Source organism: Schistocerca serialis, chromosome 4 (genome assembly GCF_023864345.2).
Source record: "Schistocerca serialis cubense isolate TAMUIC-IGC-003099 chromosome 4, iqSchSeri2.2, whole genome shotgun sequence".
NCBI lineage: Eukaryota > Metazoa > Arthropoda > Insecta > Orthoptera > Acrididae > Schistocerca > Schistocerca serialis.
This window is the reverse complement of record NC_064641.1, coordinates 42,490,747-42,505,334: the sequence shown is the minus strand read 5'-3', so window position 1 is coordinate 42,505,334 and position 14,588 is coordinate 42,490,747. Positions and strand designations below refer to the sequence as shown.

General features: G+C 44.4%; 1 protein-coding gene and 1 pseudogene across 1 annotated transcript in view; one reads left to right on the top strand and one right to left on the bottom strand.

Moving 5' to 3' along the window:
• Window positions 1-14,588, bottom strand: part of LOC126474214 (gastrin/cholecystokinin type B receptor-like) — a 374,680-nt gene that overhangs the window by 57,420 nt on the left and 302,672 nt on the right. The gene's annotated exons all lie outside the window — the stretch shown is intronic.
• LOC126475704 (5S ribosomal RNA) lies at window positions 7,320-7,437 on the top strand (annotated as a pseudogene).

The following is a 14,588-nucleotide window of genomic DNA, read 5'->3' as shown; positions in this document are numbered from 1 at the left end:
GGCTAGATGCCCCATAATTGTTGTAACTGGTCCCTGTTATCTTGGATACTGGGAATGGAACAGAACTGACTTCTGAGCCAGTCCCACGCATGTTGTATCTGGTGATTTTGCTGGCCAAAACAGTAAATCATTATTTCACAGATAGTTCATAAAGACATGTGTCATGTGTGAACAAGCATTGCCATCTTGTAAAATAGCATCACAATACTGTCACGTGAGAAATAAACATGAGGGCTACGAAAGTCTGTGACGTACTGTTTGGCCTTCAGAGTTCCCTCAGTCACTATCAGTTGTAACTGGAAGTCAACCTGATGGTTCTCCACACCACGGCACCAGGAGTAGCACTGCTATGCCTCTCCACAACACTGAAAGCATGGGACCTCTCCCAAGGTCACTGCCATAATAACCGACGACGGTCATCTGGGATAATGCAGAGCCACAATTCATCGCTGTACATAACATGACGCTATTCACCAGCAGTCCACGCTTCCTGATCACAGCACTACTCCAAACACAACCATTCGTGTTGTGGTGTTAGCAGCTGCCTACAAATGAGACTGTATTTCCCTCGTCCAGCTGCTGCTAGTCTCCATCTAATGGTGAGGGTGAGACAGAATGTTGCAGGAAGTTCGTTACTTTTCCTTGGATGGGTACGATTTGATTTGTAAATAACGTGGCAAATCTTCCTTGTGGTGTTCAGATGCGGTCGACATGACCATAGCTGACGTGTATGTCTGCCCACACGTTCTAGTGCTGTCCAACATTGGGCCACTGTCACATTCAAGGACCCCACAAATTTGGACATTGCACGATTCGACCAGCCATCTAATTGGAGATCCACAATGATGCCCCTTTCAAATGCTGTCTCACACTAACATACAACGTCTCCGTGTCCTTCATAGTGATCATTCGATATCTGACACTGTTTAAGCCCCTTAAACATTCATATGCCCGTACCTATTAGTTTTACACAGCCGGCAATGCCTTTAAAACCCATGCTCGAGATTTTCATATTCTCTCACTCGTCTATGCACAAACTATTAGTCCAACAGAAAAATTGACTGGGACCTTTTTAGTAGGACAGTTAATGTAGCTAAATTTTGTACTAGGATACGTTTTCGTTGGAGACCATAGCCTCGAACTATTCAAGAAAAACGTACAAAATTGACCTCCAAACGCATTTTTCTTCAATAGTTCGACAACTGTGGCCTTCATCGAAAAGGTGTCCCAGTACAAAATTTAACTACATCAAGTTTCCTACAAAAAAGATCCTGTTCATTTTTACCATACGACTAACAGCTTGCGCGTAGTGAGCGAGAGATTGTGAAAATCCCGCATGGGGTTTTTGAAGGTGTTGCGGGTTGCATAAAATCTATAGGTAGGTTCAACTGAATCACCCTGTGTACCTTACCAGACGTGGTAACAACGTTAAACAAGAACAACTGTAATAAACTCTGTGACCATTCTGGTACACAGAACTGCAGCTATAATCATTTACATAATCGCTGATGATGTGCTCATGTATGAAGTCACATTGAAATCTGACAATGTCTTCTGGTGCTTCACTGTTTTTGTCAGGCAGCGCACGACTAGCTATCAATCACCATTTATGTCCAGTGCATTACATTTACTAATGTCGTTAGTCAACCTCTAGTCCAGATAACAAATGTCGATCCTTCGCTGGTCTCCCTACATTTCACTACTAATTTACGTGTTGCGACCTTTCTATATACAATAGTATCGTCAACGATCAGCGTCATAGAGCTTCGGACATGATCTACAATAGCATTTATTTGTACTGTGAGGAATAACAACACTGTCACGCTCTCTTGGGGTGTATCTGTCATTACTTTCACATCTTCGATTCCAGTCCTTCAAGAACAACGTGTTAAGTTCTATCAGCTACGAAGCCCTGAAACAAATCACATAGCTTACATTTTGTTCACTAGACGATTGCACGGAACTGTATTGGATGTCTTCTGGGAAAACAACAACATCATATGAATACCTTAGTTACTGGGAACTAACATTTCGAACATAACTGGTAACAATTGCGTTATACACAGTTATTGTGCTAGTGGTGGATCTAACAGCGAGGAGTGTAATGATGGTGTCTCAAACTATGTTAATTAGAATACTTCTAAAAACATCCACAGTGGTTCAAATCACTATTACTACTACTACTAATACTAGTAGTATTACTACTACTATAACTTTCAAATTTGAAATAATAAAAGAAAAATTGTTATGTGTAAGTGATAATTTAGACTTAGGGAATGTATTTCAGAAAAAAATTGGAGTCAAATGACACTACTTTTGTATGGAATTCGTTAAGTATGGACAATGAAAAATTATGCACTCAGTAACTTTTGAAATAAAAACCGCCTGATATGGCCAATTTGTATTAAAGAAATAAACTGTGTTTGTTTACAACGAATAAATGGATGTTAATATTTCAAATTATTCGTGATTTTTCATAACCCACCATCAACGAGCAATAGGCAAAAGTGTTGTAATTTTGGGTTTGACTTGACTTTACCGAGCGAGGTGGCGCAGTGGCTAGCACACTGGACTCGCATTCGGGAGGACGACGGTTCAATCCCGCGTCCGGCCATCCTGATTTAAGTTTTCCGTGATTTCCCTAAATCACTCCAGGCAAATGCCGGGATGGTTCCTTTGAAAGGGCACGGCCGACTTCCTTCTCCGTCCTTCCTTAATCCGATGAGACCGATGACCTCGCTGTTTGGTCTCTTCCCCCAAACCAACCAATTGACTTGACTTTATAGTTGATCATGCAAATGAAGAGTAATATTTGTATGATCAGCTGTAACCCAAATGGACCAATGAGTTTTGGTTTCAATACAACAAGGTGTCATTTCATAAAATATTACATATTTTACTTCAAAAAGTTAGTGCCACTAAGACTGACCATACACGGAACTACTCAAAAAGCTGGTGATTTAAACTGAATACTCGTTACCATCTGGCTGGCAATGCAGTTATGAACGGCGCGGCCTTGAAATGAGAACCTGTAGTTGCCGTTGCAAGAGTGGAGTGTGAAGATATAGCCATTAGTGATAGGTTATCTTTTTTCTATAATTTCTTTTGCCTCCTTTGAGTATTCATATCTCGAATGGCGTAGCATAGCTGTGTTTGGTAATAGCATTAAAATGTAATTGCAATTTATTTCTTTTTCTCTAATAGATAAATATGTTTTCTTATTATTACTTGAATATGGAAAGACTTTAATTCTTGTTTATTTTATCTGCATTTGTAATATTTATTGTGATATGAAGAACTGCTATGTAAATTGCAGACATGCAAGCAGAGATAGCAATACTGGGAGCAGTAGTTGAGCAGCGATATTCAGTGAGGGAGAATCAATGTGTGTCTGTGTGTGTGTGTGTGTGTGTGTGTGTGTGTGCGTGTGTGCGCAACAATATGACGAGACGTGTGTTGTTGCTTTGAGATGCAAAAATTTGCCGAGACAGTGAACTGTGGAACCTAACGACTGACGATAGGCATTACCGTCATAGTGCATAATGAAAGTTGAAGTGACCATTATGAATAGAAAGATCGTATGGTTTGAGTATTACTAAATGGGCTGTGTCTCAGCCGCTACTGACAATGCTTTCATGAGTAGACATTGTAGTTCTTGCTACCATGTGAGTGAAACGTTTTTTACATTTAACCGAATCGCGAGAGCCAAGCCTCCATAAAATTGTGTATTGTATTTGCCTTATTAATGAACATCTGAATGTCTGAAGCTGTAACTGCCACGGTGAACATACACACATCAAAAAAAGTTTTGCATCACCCCGGTTCCCAGAACTCGTGAAGATAGACATTGACTGTGGGTTTTGAATCACAGATACAGCCCCTTTGACTATTCAGAGATGTCACTAAACCCGCCCAAAGATGTAAACAAACATGCATGAGCAGCGCCTATTAGACGTAGGGGTCCGACAGCCGATCAGTTCCAGTCATTCCATCGGGAAGGAGGTACATGGCTTGTGTTGTCTGTAGCTCAACCATGCCTAGACGGTCAATACCGCGGTTCGATCGCGTCCGCATTGTTACTTTGTGCCAGGAAGGGATCTCAACGAGGGCAGTGTCCAGGCGTCTAGGAGTGAACCAAAGCTATGTTTTTCGGACATGGAGGAGATACAGAGAAACAGGAACTGTCGATGACACGCCTCGCTCAGTCCGCTCAAGGGCTACTACTGCAGCGGATGACCGCTACCTACGGATTACGGTTCGGAGGAACCCGGACAGCAACGCCACCATGTTGAATAATGCTTTTCGTGCAGCCACAGGACGTCGTGTTACGACTCAAACTGTGCGCAATAGGCTGCATGATGCGCAACTTCACTCCCGACGTCCATAGCGAGGCCCATCTTTGCAACTACGACACCATGCAGGGCCCAACAACATGCCAAATGGACCGCTTGGAATTGACATCACGTTCTCTTCACAGATGTCGCATATGCCTTCAACCAGACAATCGTCGGAGACGAGCGAGTGCAGCAAGGTGGAGGTTCCCTGCTGTTTTGGGGTGGCATTATGTGGGGCCGACGTTCGCCGCTGGTGGTCATGGAAGGTGCCGTAACGGCTGCACGATACGTGAATGCCATCCTCCGACCGATAGTGCAACCATATCGGCAACATATTGGCGAGGCATTCGTCTTCATGGACGACAATTCGCGCTCCCATCGTGCACATCTTATGGATGACTTCCTTCAGGATAACGACTTCACTCGACTACAGTGGCAGCATGTTCTCCAGACATGAACCCTATCTAACATGCCTGGTATAGATTGAAAAGGGCTGTTTATGGACGCTGTGACCCACCAACCATTCTGAGGGATCTACGCCGAATCGCTGTTGAGGAGTGGGACAATCTGCACCAACAATGCCTTGATGAACTTGTGGATAGTATGCCACGACGAATACAGGCATGCACCAATGCTAGAAGACGTGCTTCTGGGTATTAGAGGTACCGGTGTGTACAGCAGTCTGGAACACCACCTCTGAAGATCCCGCTGTATGGGATTACAACATGCAATGTTTGGTTTTCATGAGCAATAAAAAGGGCGGAAATGACGTTTATGTTGATCTCTATTCCAATTCCGGGACTCTCGGAACCGAGGTGATGCAAAACTTTTTTTGGTGGGTGTAATTACAGTTGCGAATCAAGTCAAGAACGGTTTTACTGACTATGAGTTCGAAATCGCGGTAGTCATATGAAAATGTGACGAACGGTAATATCACGGTCGGAAATGATCATGAACAGTGTACTGAAACGAGAACTAGGTGATTAATAGACGTGTACATGCTAAAACTCTGGTTTGTCACCGACAATTACGTCTATTCAGCTAGTGACATGTTAAACGCTGCTGCAGATGACCTTGCAACGTAACCGAGAAGAAAACTCATTATCATACTTCGCTGTGGAAATATGACAAATGGAGTTGCTGTAATAGTCTGTAACATCACGAGCCGTCGCTGTCAACTCAAGACGTCGCTACTGATCTCCAACAAGGAACAGATAATAATCTGCATTGTTGTGCGCTCTCCCCAGTTAAAGACTAACAAAATTTAGCTGTTCAGATTGCAAATTGTTTGTTCCATTATAAAAATATTTTCTTTCTTTTCCTTTTCTTAACTGTCGCTACGTAAATAAAATTGCTTGAAGTGAATTATAAATTTTCAATGTAGCTTTGTTGACTCACCATTAGTCATAACTACTTTTTTACTTAAACAATGTCTTTTTCTGAAATTAATGCTGCTGTAGCTGTTTGTGTTGATGTGCCTTTTCAGGGGATGTGTTACACACGTGTGTGCAGTGTTACCTTCGAAGGGAGTTGGCATATTTTAATGTTTGATACGGTTGCGCGAGTAAATCGCGGCGTCGGCCATTAGTTTCTGGGCTCCGATATATAGAATTAAAGCTGCTTGTTCCCTATTGGTGTAAGCTACGAGGCCAGGGCAAACTGAATGTGACAGCTGTCAAACCATGCAGGCTATATATTTACGTCGTACTTGGAGTCATGCGACCACACTTTCACGAGTAAAACTTGGTTGTTGATGATTGTAGGGAACAGTGAATAGATGTACAGTCTAATCCCACAGTGCTTAGGAATTAGTAACAGAACTGTGTGTGATTTACAAAATTTAATGAGTAGGTTCAATCAAATTCTCCATATCCATAGAATTCGTAAGTAAAAGGAATTCTTACGGGGTGAAACAATTAGACACAAATTCACTTAGGTTATTTCTTATAAAAATTCGTATAAATACAAGGTCTATAATTACGCGATGTACACCCCGTACAACAACTGCAGGTTGTTTGTAAAGCCAAGGGCTACAGAAAAGCAGATTCGAATTTGATTGTTTCGTTACAGAATCATTCGGATACGATCGTCATTGTGTTTACAATTATCGAGATTTGTGGCTTGTCTGTCATTTTTCCTCTGTTTTCATTGTTCGTTTGTACAAAATAATGTAATTTCACAGAGCGACGTGGGGGACTAGTCACACAAAAGACAACTGCCAGTATGATTTCATTTTATTATGCATTTGTGTACATCTACATCGACATCTACATAGATACTTCGCGAACCACCGTACGGTGCGTGGCGAAAAGTATCTTGTACCACTACTAGCCTTTTCTTTTCCCGTTCCATTCGCAAACAGAGCAAGCGAAAAACGACTATCTATATGCCTCCGTACGAGCCTTAATTTCTCCTATCTTATCTTCGTGGTCCTTAAGAGTAATGTGTAGAATCATACGACAGTCAGCTTCAAATGCCAGTTCTCTAACTTTCCTCAATAGTGTCCTTCGAAAAGAACGTCACTTTCCCTCCAGAGACACCCGTTTGAGTTCCCGAAGCATCTCCGCAACACGTTTTGTTTGAACCTACCGGTGACAAATCTAGCAGCCCGCTTCTGAATTGCTTCGATGTCCTCCTTCAATCCCACATAGTACGGATCGCAAACAGTCGAGCAGTATTCAAGAATAGGTCGCACCAGCATCCTATTTTGCGATCTCCTTTACAGATGAACAACACTTCCCCAAAAATTCTCCCAAGAAATCGAAGTCGACCATTCGCCTTCCCTCATTTCATATCGCTAAGCAACTTTACCCCCATATATTTAAAAGTAGCGACTGTGTCGAGCAGTATACTAGTAATACTGTATCCGAACATTACAGATTTGTTTTTCCTACTCATCTGCATTATCTTGCATTTTCCCCGATTCAGAGCTAGCTGCCATTCACCATACCAACTACAGATTTTGCCTAAGTCATGCTGTATACTGGCAACGGCCTTGCCGCAGTGGATATACCGGTTCCCGTCAGATCACCGAAGTTAAGCGCTGTCGGGTGTGGTCGGCACTTGGATGGGTGACCATTCGGGCCGTCATGCGCTATTGCCATTTTCTGGGGTGCACTCAGGCTTGTGATGCCAACTGAGGAGCTCCTCGACCGAATATTAGCGGTTCCGGTCAAAGAAAGCCATCATAAAGACTGGGAGAACGGTGTGCTGACCACACGCCCCTCCTATCCGCATCCTCCCCTGACGATGATACGGCGGTCGGATGGTCCCGATGGGCCACTTGTGGGCTGAAGACGGAGTGCTGCTGTTTACTGTATCCTCCTACAGTCACTCAACTTCGACACCTTACCGTACACCACAGCGTTATTAGCGAACAACCGTGGATTGCTGCCCACCCCATCCGCCAAATCATTTCTGCTTGTTGAGAACAACAACGGTCCTATCCCACTTCCCTGGGGCACTCTTCGCGATATACCTTTGTCTCTGATGAACATTCGCCATCGAGGACAACATACTGGGTTCTATTACTTAAGAAGTCTTCGATCCATTCACATATCTGTGAACTTACTCCATACGCTCGTACCATCGTCAACAGCCTTCAATGGGGCACCGTGTCAAATGCTTTCCGCAAATCTAGAAATATAGAATCTGCCTGTTGCCCTTCATATAAAGTTCGTCGGTTATTATGTGAGAAAAGGGCAAGTTGAGTTACGCACGATCGATGCTTTCCAAAACCATGCTGATTCTTGGATATAAGTTTCTCGGTCTAAAGAAAATTTGTTACATTCGAACTGAAAATATGTTCAAGGATTCTGCAGCAAACCGAAGTTAGGGATATTGATCTGTAATTTTGCGGAACCGTTCTTTTACCCTTCTTGTATACAGGAGTCACTTGCGCTTCTTTCCCATCCAGTGCTGGGCGAGAGATTCGCGGTAAATACAAGCTAGATAAGGAGCCAATGCCCTAGAGTACGCTTTGTACAATGAAATTGGGATTCCATCCGGACCTGGCTACTTATTTGCTTTCAGATCTTTTAGTTGTTTCGCTACATCAGGGATGCTTATTACTATGTCTCCCATACGGAAATCTGTACGATGATCAAATGAAGGTATGTTTGTACGATTCTCCTGCGTGAAAGATTTCTTGTACGTCAAATTTCATTCTCAGCTTTCATTGTTCCACCTTCAACTGCCATGCCAGACTAGTCAACAAGGGACTGAATCGTAGCGTTAGACCCGCTTAGCGATTTAACATAGGACCAGAATGCTCTCGGGTTCTCTGCTAGATCTTTTGCTAAGGTATGACGGTGGTAGTTCAAAAATGGTTCAAATGGCTCTGAGCACTATGGGACTTAACTTCTAAGGTCATCAGTCCCCTAGAACTTAGAACTACTTAAACCTAACTAACCTAAGGACATCACACACATCCATGCCCGAGGCAGTATTCGAACCTGCGACCGTAGTGGTCGCGCGGTTCCAGACTGTACCGCCTTTAACCGTTTGGCCAGCACGGCCGGCACGGTGGTAGTTGCTGTCTGCTTCGCGCATAGATCTTTTCACAGACACACGAATCCCTACTAACCTTTGCTTGTCATCATTTGTGCGTTCTCTTTTGATCTGAGAGTACAACAGCGTCTGCTTCCTCAGCATCTTCCGAATTTCGTTATTAAACCATGGTGGGACTTTTCCATCCTTTATCCAGTTACTACGCACATAACTTTCCAGACCACGAGTCAAATCTACTTGAACTTCACCCATAACCCCTCTACGCCCATCTTACTGACGTAATTTTCTTCAAACAATAAATATACAGTGTACTACTTCCGATCATTTTGTTCTCGTTTCCCAATTGACACAATGCTATCTCTGTCAAACCCCTCCTTCAGTAGCCTGGGAGCTTATTGTTGTATAAAATTGGTTTCCACTTCCCATTCAGTGCTAACTCTCGAAACCTGCTCGTTCATTTTCAAACCAAAACAATACTATATTTCGCCACGGGGAGCCGGCGACAAGAGGGGAAGTAGTCCTGCAGCTAGTACTTTCCCAAAAGCCTGAGAGGTAAATGAATCATTTGCTTCACTTGAAACGGGTAGGCTTGTTTAAAGTCGGAAGGGCAGCAGGAGGAACGCCGTCGAGTAGCGAGAACCCGTGAACACTTCAGCAGAGCGCATCATTCCTGTTTGAGGTGGGGAGTGATCACAGTGAAGGACACGGAGATGTCACGTACTCGTGTGAGATAGCGTTATTAGCACCTGACAGAGTGGGAAAGGGGCCTCTCATGGTCCTCCATTTGGCTAGTTGGTCGACTCCAGCAATATCCAGGTTTTTGGGGCTTTCAGATGTGACAGTGACCAGATGTTGGACTGCATGGGAACTTGAGGGCAGGTATACTCGTCGTCAAGGTGTAGGTCGACCACGTCTGACCACCACAGGGGAAGATCACCGTATTAGGCACCAAGCACGTCGTAACCCTTCCATCCGAGGACAAGTAATGGACTCGCTGCAACACTCTGTGTCATTCCACAGCACTGCTGGGAGACTAACAGCACACGGACTAGGTAATTACTGTCCCATGCGTACGCTGTCATTAACACCAAGAGAGAAAAGGCGGCTTTTGGAGTGGTCCAGTAACCGGGAAGCACGAACTGCTAATAAATGGCATCGCATTGTGCCAATGCCAGTATCCAGGATATCAAACACAAATTACAACGGCTTTGTGACACCTCTCCCAGTCCTATTAGTGCATACGAGGTGCGTTCAAGTTCTAAGGCCTCCGATTTTTTTTCTCCGGACTGGAAAGAGATAGAAACATGCGCATTGTTTTAAAATGAGGCCGCATTCATTGTCAATATGTCCCAGAGATGGCAGCACCGTACGGCAGATGGAATTTTACCTCCAGCGGCGAGAATGAGAACTGTTTTAAATACTTAAAATGGCGACGTTTTCCTTACTTGAACAGCGTGCAATCATTCGTTTTCTGAATTTGTGTGGTGTAAAACCAATTGAAATTCATCGACAGTTGAAGGAGACGTGTGGTGATGGAGTTATGGATGTGTCGAAAGTGCGTTCGTGGGTGCGACAGTTTAATGAAGGCAGAACATCTTGTAACAACAAACCGAAACAACCTCGGGCTCGCACAAGCCGGTCTGACGACATAATCGAGAAAGTGGAGAGAATTGTTTTGGGGGATCGCCGAATGACTGTTGAACAGATCGCCTCCAGAGTTGGCATTTCTGTGGGTTCTGTGCACACAATCCTGCATGACGACCTGAAAATGCGAAAAGTGTCATCCAGGTGGGTGCCACGAATGCTGACGGACGACCACATGGCTGCCCGTGTGGCATGTTGCCAAGCAATGTTGACGTGCAGCGACACTGTGAATGGGACTTTCTTTTCGTCGGTTGTGACAATGGATGAGACGTGGATGCCATTTTTCAATCCAGAAACAAAGCGCCAGTCAGCTCAATGGAAGCACACAGGTTCACTGCCACCAAAAAAATTTCGGGTAACCGCCAGTGCTGAAAAAATGATGGTGTCCATGTTCTGGGACAGCGAGGGCGTAATCCTTACCCATTGCGTTACAATGGGCACTGCGGTAACAGGTGCATCCTACGAAAATGTTTTGAAGAACAAATTCCTTCCTGCACTGCAACAAAAACGTCCGGGAAGGGCTGCGCGTGTGCTTCAAATGGTTCAAATGGTTCTGAGCACTATTGGACTTAACATCTGCGGTCATCAGTCCCCTAGAACTTAGAACTACTTAAACCTAACTAACCTAAGGACATCACACACATCCATGCCCGAGGCAGGATTCGAACCTGCGACCGTAGCAGTCGCGCGGTTCCGGACTGAGCGCCTGAACCGCTAGACCACCGCGGCCGGCGCGCGGGTGCTGTTTCACCAAGACAACGCACCCGCACATCGAGCTAACGTTACCCAACAATTTCTTCGTGATAACAACTTTGAAGTGATTCCTCATGCTCCCTACTCACCTGATCTGGCTCCTAGTGACTTTTGGCTTTTTCCCACAATGAAAGACACTCTCCGTGGCCGCACATTCACCAGCCGTGCGGCTATTGCCTCAGCGATTTTCCAGTGGTCAAAACAGACTCCTAAAGAAGCCTTTGCCGCTGCCATGGAATCATGGCGTCAGCGTTGTGAAAAATGTGTACGTCTGCAGGGCGATTACGTCTGGAAGTAACGCCAGTTTCATCGATTTCTGGTGAGTAGTTAATTAGAAAAAAAATCGGAGGCCTTAGAACTTGAATGCACCTCGTACATTCAGAACACAGAGGATGCAACATTAAACTGGCAAGTAGTCTAGTCACAAAGTGATCATAGACCTCTATATGAAAGCGGGAATCCTATTCAAAGTGCAAAAATTGAGTTGATAATAGATTGTCATGCCTCCAAAATGGAAACTCAGTATCTCTCTCGTCCCGTCCGACTCCTCTTCCCCCCCCCCCCCCCCCTCTCTCTCTCTCTTTCTCTCTCACTCTCTGCATTGCTAACCATTTGACTAACTGCTCATCACTGACTGACACCTCAATAATTATTCATTGCCTCCTCGATCCATCTGACTGACTGACTATCCTCTGTCTGTCCCTGAATGGCAATTTTCCTATTGGTCTCCCTGATTCTGTCCTCCAAAGCGCTGAATTTTCTGTTGTATTGTCTTTGTCATGGATGAGCTTAAGTTGCAGTCCCACCCAATGAACGATCGAAATTGCTTAACCATGTCTTGGAGTCTTCATACATCGTGAAAATTTCGGATTTTCTGTTAGGTGTTGTATAATCAGGGAACTCTCGCCCCAGCGATGGCTGCCCGAATCTCGTGGTCGTGCGGTAGCGTTCTCGCTTCCCACGCCCGGGTTCCCGGGTTCGATTCCCGGCGGGGTCAGGGATTTTCTCTGCCTCGTGATGGCTGGGTGTTGTGTGATGTCCTTAGGTTAGTTAGGTTTAAGTAGTTCTAAGTTCTAGGGGACTGATGACCGTAGATGTTAAGTCCCATAGTGCTCAGAGCCATTTGAACCAGCGATGGCTGCTGTTTCCCCAGCGAGTTGCACATCGCTGGGCATTGCCTCTTCGTTTTCAAGAAGACAACCACCGAACAACAAGCGTGCTTGTTTGCATCTACATCTATATCTACCTGATTACTCTGCAATTCACAACTGAGTGCCTGGCAGAGAGATCATCAAACCACCTTCAAGCTATTTCTCTATTTTTCACTCTCGAGCAGCGCGCAAGAAATACGAACACTTAAACATTTCCGTGCGGGCCCTGATGTCTCTTATTTTATTACGCTGATCGTTTTTCCCGATGTACATGGGCGCCAACAAAATATTTTTGCATTCGGAGGAGAAAGTTGGTGACCGAAATTTCATGAGAAGATCTTGCTACAACGAAGAAAGCCTTTGTTTTAATGAGTACCACCCCAATTCGCGTATCATACACGTGGCACTCTCTCCCCTGTTACGCTATAATAAAAATGAACTGCCTTTCTTTGAACTTTTTCGATGTCCGCCGTCAATCCTATCTGATGTGGATCCTAGACCGTGCAGGAATACAAGGAAGAAGAAGCGTAGGGCAGGCATTTTCTTTATTAGAACTGTTACATTTTCTAAGTGTTCTGCCAATAAATCATAGTCTTTGTCTCGCTTTCTGCGCTATCTGTGTGATCGTTCCAAATTAAGTTATTTGTAACAATAATCCGTAAATATTTAGTTGAATTTACAGCAGATAGATTTGTGTAATTTATCGTGTAACCGAAATTTACGAGATTTCCAGCAGTACTCATGTGGATGCCTTCCCATTTCTCGCTTTTGAAAGTTCGTTGCCACTTACCGCAAAATATAGATACTTTGTCTAAGTCATTTTGTAGTTGGTTTTGTTATCAGATGACTTTACAAAACGGTAAATGACAGCAACGTTTGCAAACAATCTAAGAGAGCTGCTCAGATTGTCTCCTAAATCGTTTATGTAAATGGGGAACAGCAGAATGTCTATAACACTTCCCCCTAACACTTTCTTGGTGAACGTCAGATATTACGTCTGTTTTACTCGAAGAACTTCCGTCAGTTAATACGAACTGTGACCTTTCTCACCTGATACAAATTCTACCAGGTCTGGTAACAACCGTAAACATGAGAAACAGTAATTCTTTCATGTGATCGTTCTACTTGTGAGAAAGAATTGCAGCTCTGATCATTTACGAGACATACCCGCCGATGGTCCGTACGTGTACGTAGTTATGTCGACATTCGATCGTTTCTTCTGGGTCAGGCAGTGTATTTAAAGGATTATTATGGCTGAGCTGTGCGTGGCTCGTATTCCCGCCATCATGTACTTTACACCCTGTTTTTAACGTACTTCCACGTCATTAGGTAAATTTAAATTACTACTGTGACAGAGTTGCTGCTTTGCCTGACCGTGGCCGGCGCTAACAGAGCGTATCGATGTATTCCCTCTCGTAGTATCTTTGCTCGACTGCTATTTCTTCCCGGTCATTGTCTGTCATAAGCGAGTTCGGGTTGCGAGTTCGCGCTGCCAGTGGGTTGGAACGTGTATGGAGCACACTCAGGACCTGCCAGTCGGGGAGTTGCAGTGCGGCACCAGTGCAGTCGGGTTGGAGCAGTAAGACGTGCGTCGACATGGCTCGCCCGACCATTGCCGCCAATGCATCACTTGAGCCGGGCCACGGTCTTGGGGGTTCGTCGGTCGGTCGTCCTACAGGACGACTTCTTTTGGCTCGTCAGTCGTTCATGAGTCGGCTGTGTGTGTGTGTGTGTGTGTGTGTGTGTGCGCGCGTATCGACTCCCGATTTGTTTCGTCCGTGCTTAGTTACTGTTGGGTATCGTTCAGGTCTTCGTGCAAGTGTTAGTCAGGTTGTGTGTGTAGTTGGTGTTATTTCCACTGACGACTATTTTAGATGTTGTCGGCATAGGTGGTGAGCCCAACTACACTTGATCCGTCCGAACCCAACCAGGGGACAGCCACGGACCGACCGACAAAACGACTTGCTTGCCACCAACCGGTACATGAGAACTCAAACACAAAAGTTACGAACGTGATTATCCACAATGAAATATGTGAACGAGATCAGACCGGCCTCCCTGGAGGCTTCTGAGTGCCGTTTTCTTTATTGTCTTTCTCACCGGTGTTTAATTGTCTGTTTATAATCTATCATAGCCAATGATTTAAAAAATTCTTGCTTTTGCTGGATTTTATGTGTTTCGAATTTTGGAAAATCAA